Source organism: Crinia signifera, chromosome 4 (assembly GCF_055691185.1).
Source record: "Crinia signifera chromosome 4, ASM5569118v1, whole genome shotgun sequence".
NCBI classification, from domain to species: Eukaryota; Metazoa; Chordata; class Amphibia; order Anura; family Myobatrachidae; genus Crinia; species Crinia signifera.
This window is the reverse complement of record NC_139220.1, coordinates 180,689,546-180,697,081: the sequence shown is the minus strand read 5'-3', so window position 1 is coordinate 180,697,081 and position 7,536 is coordinate 180,689,546.

Genomic DNA, 7,536 nt, shown 5'->3' with positions numbered 1-7,536 from the left:
CTGAATTAGGTTGAAATACTTAAGGCCGACATGCTTAAGGCCGACATGGAAGCTCAACACAAGTATTAGATCGACAGTGTCTAGGTTGATAGTCAAAAGAGCCGGCATGTGCCGACAGGCGGTATTTCATGCCCTACCATTCCTTGGCCGTGGAGGGAGAATAGAATAGTGTGCCGAGTGAAGCAAGGCCCAAAGCATGGCGAATGCAGCGAGCCAAAAGCAGTGAGCAGCGAGCATATTGCGTCCATGTCGACCATGTTAACATTCGGGACAAAAAAAGTGAAAAGCCCATGTCGACCTTTTGACTGTCTACCTAGTGCTTGTGTTGACCTTCCAAGCATGTCAACCTTAAGCATGTCGAGCCTACTTGAGCTGTCAACCTAAGCCATGTCAACCTACTGTGGTCAACCTAATGCATGTCAACCTTTGGTGGGTCGACCCAATGACCCATACCAAGTAACATAATAGCACTTCTTTCTAACAAGCATCACAATCTACTGTATAAGAAACTATTATTAAATTAACCAGAACGAGCTAGAGGCTGCGAATAAAGGCTTGAAGTGTCATTTTGCCGATCACCCTCTGGTATCTTCTGGACTGCAGCATATGTACATAATCCCACTGCAGTGCTGTATTCATGAGTACACTTTGAAAGTATGTTATAAATAGATATATACAATGCTATTGATATGACGATTTGTGTCTGTTTTCAGGATAAGCCCCAAGTTGGATCTGTGCAGAGAATAGTGTTTTATGTACTGAGAAGAATTCCATTCAGTGACTGAGCTGCTGCTGAAATGATCTAAAGTACAGTATATGAGAACAGAATTGTGCTCATGCATTTTCATGCACCAAAACACTGAACAGAGCTCTGAATGTCTTTCCTCTGGCTCTCAATGTTCAGTGTATAAATGCTGCTGCATATGGGGAGTTGTGTGATGCTGGCGTTGCAACATTTATTTTAAAATAAAAGCAATGCCATTGAAAATGTATTATTCAAGACAGATGTGTTAGAAAATATATAAGATACCAATAGTTTCTTGGTAATTATGGATCCATCGAATTATATTTTGGTATTTGCAAAAGTCATATGCTCATTTTATGCCGCATTGCAGACATCTGTTGGTGGATTGATGATCAGTCCCTAGTCAGACTGTGCTCCGGATGAGGGGTAGTGGTTAGTGCAGGGCTGGGCAACACTGGCCCTCCAGATGTTAATGAACTACACATCCCAGGATGCGTTGCATTAGTTTTGCTATGTGGCCATGCTGAAACTGATGCAAGGCATGCTGGGATGTGTAGTTCATCAACATCTGGAGGGCCGGTGTTGCCCAGCCCTGGGTTAGTGCTACTGGATGGCATATATAAGCACTGGTGGAGTCTAACAAAAGGAGGGGGACAGAGGTAGTACAGTAATTAATTTATTGCTACTGGAACATCAATTGCCAAATCAAAGGAGGTGGCTTGCATAATGCTTCAGTATGATTCCATGGACTCTGGGTAAAGGGGGATGGGGGGGGGGTATAGTAGTAATGCAAGAAAGAATTTTGCAACTGGGTAGGGTGGACAGACAATGCAATAGGAGTGGTGGAAATATGCAATGGAGGTGGGGGATTATGGCATAGGTGGTATCAACACATTTGGGATGAATGTTGCAGGACAAGTCAATTGCTACATGGGGATTGAAATGGGTGATATTTTATAGTATTTTGTGATACATAGTTAGAGATTTACATATATAGATGTACACACATATACACCGAGGGTCACATATAGAGACATAGAAATGTATGATCACATAGTGTATGTTCCTGTACTTTATACAAGGATTGTCACATTCATAGACATACACAAGAGTAGGGACACATACACAGTACATACTGTAGGTATAGAAGGTGTCATGCAACCAGACAGATTGAAGCACTCAACATGTTTCCCTGGAGATGGCAGCAGGGCCGTCTTAGTGCATGGGCTTGGTGGGCAGTTGCCCAAGGGCCCCATAACCCTAGGGGCCAAATGCTCAAGCCTTCCACCCCAGACCATCATTTAAAGTACTTTTCTTTTTTTTTGGTGGGGGGGGGGGGGGGGGGGGCATCGACGGTTCAAGGCTTAACGCCTTTTCATCAGGATGCGGCCAAATAAACCTATTTTATTTATCCACACCCGCACTATATGCACTTTGGCCGCATCCTGATGAAAAGGCGTTAAGCCATGAAACATCGATGATGATGCCAGTATGATGCCACTTGTACCACCTTGAAATTAAATAATCTTTTTGCCAAATCCGTTGAGTGCCGCTCTTTGCTCTATTTGTGTCTGCAGAAGGCGTAATAGAACTTTGGACTAACCTTGCAGAAGGTTAGGGAAGAACCGGCACACACTTGTAGAAGTCCAATGTAGATTTATTTAAGTCTTCCTCAGGGGCCCCTGTGAATATCAGTTGAAACGGCTGTTGGGCCGTGTCTGTATACCATCTCATGCCTTAAATAAATCTACACATCAGCCACCCGCCTCTGGCACACCTCCTCCCACCCGCATTGCCATGGGAACGCCCAGCATTTTCACGGGGACACCCAGGCCATCGCCCCATGCCCCCAGCCCACACTGCCCCATGCAAACGGCCTGGTAAAATTGTAAATCACAGCGGCCATTCACACAGTTGTCTTGCACATGTGCACAAAAAAAATGCGCGTGCGCAGTCCATCAACCGAATGGGACTGAATTTGGCCTCGACCGAATGGATCAGAATGACCCCCAGTGTGTATAGGGCTTTAAATAACAATTTACCAAGTTTTAAAATAGAAGCGACTTTATAACAACATAAATTTGCTATTTAATATGCATTCACTCGCTACACTATAAAAATGACAGCAGGTATAATATTCTAAGACATTTGAATATTTTTGATTGAGTTCAGCTGTGTTGCTATGCTACTCCTGTTCATTCAAAGTGTTAACACAGTAATATATGTGACACTACTGATACTATTCTTAAATCATGCATATTATTTTTAGAAATCTACACCACTAATTAACTTGCGCACAATATGTCCTAACATTTTTGGCAGCAAGCTATTTAGCATGTCCTGCTTTTAAAATGTCTGAACACCTGACAATAATATTACAATAACATTTTTATACTCTAGGCAATTGTCAGTCTGAGAATTCAGATACAGTATATATATATATATATATATATATATATATATATACTGTATATATATAAAATAAATGTACAATTTACAAGTTATATTATACTGTATATAACAAAAATCCAGCACAACCTGGAAGCTATTAGCTCAAATATGTTGAATAGCCCGCCCGGGTGCCCGTCCATACAGGGGGAATTCTCTGTTTTGTGTATGAAGCAAGAAAAAATGTCACTCCGGGGCTTATAGGTGTAGAAAAACCTTTTACTGTTTGTGCCTACGGCATGTTTATGTCCTGAAGACGGACCCCGGCCCGAAACGCTGTAGGCACAAACAGTAAAAGGTTTTTCTTCGCCTACTTCACCTACAAGCCCCGAATTCAAACCTGCTTGCTGGGCTGGCTATTCGCTGCCTATGAGCTGAACGAATCCCCGCACTAGCATGGGGGCTGGTGTGGATGCACAGAGAAATCATTCGATGGTCGCTTACCATCGAATTACTTCTCCAGCCTTCGCTCTGAAAAGTAAAATTCCCGCTACCTGATGATGCATGGGCAGCCTGCATTCGCAGTGGTATGACCAGGGTTTCCATGGGCGCATCCACCATTTTTGACTGCACACCCATAAAATGCTGGGCAGTCGCCTGCGCCCCCTCTTCCTGCCAATCATTAGGCGAATGCTCCGACAAGTGTTAAACTCGCCAGTGAGAGCCCTCACAGTAAAAAGATAAAACACATTGGTGCCCACAGGAAAAATATAAAACACACATTAGTTGACCCAGCCGAGAACAGGTAGCACTGGTGAAGAAAAGAGCTTGCAGTCTCTTCCTCACCTTGCGCCGCAGGTAGCACCAGCACCAACTGTAAGTCACTCATTGCATGCAGAACATTGTGCAATAGGGATGATATGTGGCTTAATGACCTATGATATGACATCACAGCATTACCATAGATCAAGGTGCTTGTTTGAAGTTAGGACTTCAGGTTGATGCTGTGGTTGACACCAGGCACACCAGTTATGATCACACCAGTACTCCAGCAATGGCCACACTGTTCCGCACTGGCAACCTCTCTCAGTTGCTTTGCTGGAAGGTAGGAACATTCAATAAGAATATACTTGGGCGCCTAGACACTGGATGGTTTTCATAGAGCAGCTGCTAAAAAGAGGGGGGGGGGTAGTCAGACCCCACTAAAAAGGAAAGGTAAAAAGAAATACACAAAAGTGTATAGCAGCGCTTAGTAAATACACATAGTGCCAGATGTATCAAGTTTCAAAAAGTGATAAAGTGGAGAGTGATAAACAACCAGCCATAAGCTCCTACCTGTCATATTTCAAATCCAGCCTGTAACATGGCAGGTAGAAGCTGATTGGCTGGTTATTTATCACCCTCCATTTTATCACTTTTTGAAGCTTGATACATCTGGCCCACAATCTGTGCAAGTGATTGAATAAAATTTACCTTTACTGTACCAACAATTAAGCAATATATACATACATAAAAATAACAATAACAATAAAATGGGCATACAATTGATAAATGATAGAGCTCTCACACCAGTAAGAGGAATATATTCCCCAGTGGGCCAATGTGAACAGATATCCCAGAGTGGATCCCCAATGGTATAAGATGGACAAATGTCGCAAGGTAAGTGCACTTTACCAATTATGGATGACGTCACCACTGTGTCCCAGTCCCTGAGGTGGGCTCGATCCTCACTATTGGTGCGGGAGTCTTTTGGTAATCACTGGAGGAGAAACAGATGGGATGTCCCGATATTCTAGAACTTGGCATCCTCTCACACAGGTGGCCAGGAGGAAATAAGGCACCGGAGGAGTCCAGAGTGCAGGTCCCAAATTAGAGCCAGGGGTAAGGGAGACAATTTCAAAGTCCACAGTTGGCAGTCAAAGGGGAGTAGTAAACACTGGGGGGTCCTGGAGGTGAGAGTCAAGAGCATCTAATGCTTTGCACTACTTGCTGTACCTTTATCAAAGCTGGAAGTGCAGGTATATGTAACCAATATCTCTGATTTATATTATAATGTAGTGTTCAAGACTGGTTACTAATACTATTCAGTGAGCTGGGGAAATAATGTCTTTTTTTACTTACTCAGTATTAACTCCTCCCTCATGCACCTGCAGGGGCGTAACTATAGCACCGCAGCCCCCGCCACCGCGTGGGGGGGGGGCTGTGCATGTGGGGGCGCCGGGGGCTGCGGTGCTATAGTTAAACCCCCCCTCAATCCCCCGCAGACTTACCTATCGCACTGGTCCCGGCGGCTCCGTTCTTCTGCTGAGGACCACCACAAAATGGCCGCCCCCATATAGCACACAGTTCTCTGAAACTGTCTGCTGTATGGGGGCGGCCATTTTCTGGTGGTCCTCAGCAGAAGAACGGAGCCGCCGGGACCAGCGCGATAGGTAAGGCTGTGGGGGATTGAGGGGGGGTTTGCATGGGTGGCGGGGTAGGGGTGCTCGGCGGGGCGGCGACGGGGGGTGGGGGCGCCCCCCCCCCTAACGGCGGGGGGGGGGGGGGCGCCCAAAACGTAGCTACGCCACTGTGCACCTGAGTAGCATTACTGAACTAATTGAGCATCTACCACTATCTGTATCAAAGCTGGAAGGTCCCTGGGTTTCACCTATTGGATGGTGTCATCTGGTCCAGTCTGCACCCCCCTATTGATGCCATTGACCTGTCTAGTTAAGCTTTGATGCCTACATGCATTATTGAGGGTTAGGTACCAATGATCATTTTGCCAATTCACTGGTTGACCATCCGGTATGTACTAAGCCAGGCATTTCCAATCCCGATCCTCAAGGCACATGCAACAGTACAGGTTTTAGTGATATCGAGGCTTTAGCACAGATGGTTAAATCAAAGTGACACATGTACTAATTAAGTCACATTGTGCTCAAGCCTGGATATCACTAACACCTGCACTGTTGGTGTGCTTCGAGGACCCTAGGCTGGCTCTACAAATCATGCACAATTTAAGTTAAATTATGTATGCACCTTCAATAATACTTTATATATTTCAAACATCCCTTAAATTTTCCTTTGAACTTTTTTTTTTCTTACAGAAGAACTTGCAGGAGATTTCAGAAATCAATAACAATCTGACACATGTTTAAATGAGTAAAAATACCTGTGGAATAAAAATACTAAAAAACATAATACAAAGTCCCTCATTCATAAGAATAATTTAAAACATACTGGGGGAAATGTAATAGGATGAGAGAATCAGAAAGTGAGAGAAATCTCCAGTATTTTTTTAAAGCAGCAATCATTTACACTGCCAAACCAGTTAGATTCTGAAGTGTAAATGATTGCTGCTTCAAAACACTGGAAATTTCTTACCAAATCTCTCACTTTCTGATTCTCTCATCCTATTACATTTCGCCTACTGTATATGGAAACTTTTGCTATTAAAAAGACTAATAAAGTTTTTTTTTTTTTAAAGAAGTAATTTTGTCTTTCTACCATGTGGATACCTCCCAACATGACCCTCTCCAGGAGGGACACAATGCTCTGCTCCTGGACTTTCCTCCTAATGTATGATTGCCATCACCTGTGCTGAAACACCTTTCTTATTGGTAAACCTGTTCAACACAGGTGATGGCAATCATGCATTCAGAGGAAAGTCCAGACGTAGAGTAGTTTGTCCCTCGTGGCATGGGTCATGTTGGGATGTATGCATGTGCTCTGCTGGATCCACAATTATGCTAATGTATCCTCATTATATGAAAGCAGTATTGAACGCGGAGTGTGGTCATGGATTCATAGCTTTAGTCTATAGAGTAATAGCTAATTTTATGAAATACTAGCTTTCAAGGACCTTTGACAATAAATATACGGCAAGCTACAGAAGGAAACAATTTATCACTTGATGTATCTTTTTAAACCCCTTCAGATATAAAATAGCCAAGCCATAAACAGTGGCGGATCTAGAACATTTAAAGAGCTGTTGAAGGCAAAGTAGGACATTGCCTTTGATTTTTAAACATGCCACTATATATATATATTGATCCTATTACTACTACTAGTTTTTGATATTAAACTTTTGTTATTCTTTATAACATTAATAAAAATGGTTGGCAATCTTACAGCACTAGTCTTCGGTGTGTCCCTGTGGTTTTGGGCATTTTTCTTATATGCCAGAATAGACAACGATTAAGTGAAGAAGTGTCTCCAGTTTATTGAAACATTAACATGTCAACTCAAATGTACTTCAATATTCTAAAAGTAAGGCTAATTTATATTACATGTTGCTACAAGCATTAATTAACATTTATTTTAAGTACAAACGTAGGCATTTAATAAAGCCAAACTGTCATTTTGTTAAGCTGCGGAACTACTGACATGTTGGCAAACCACAGAAGGGATCTTTCATA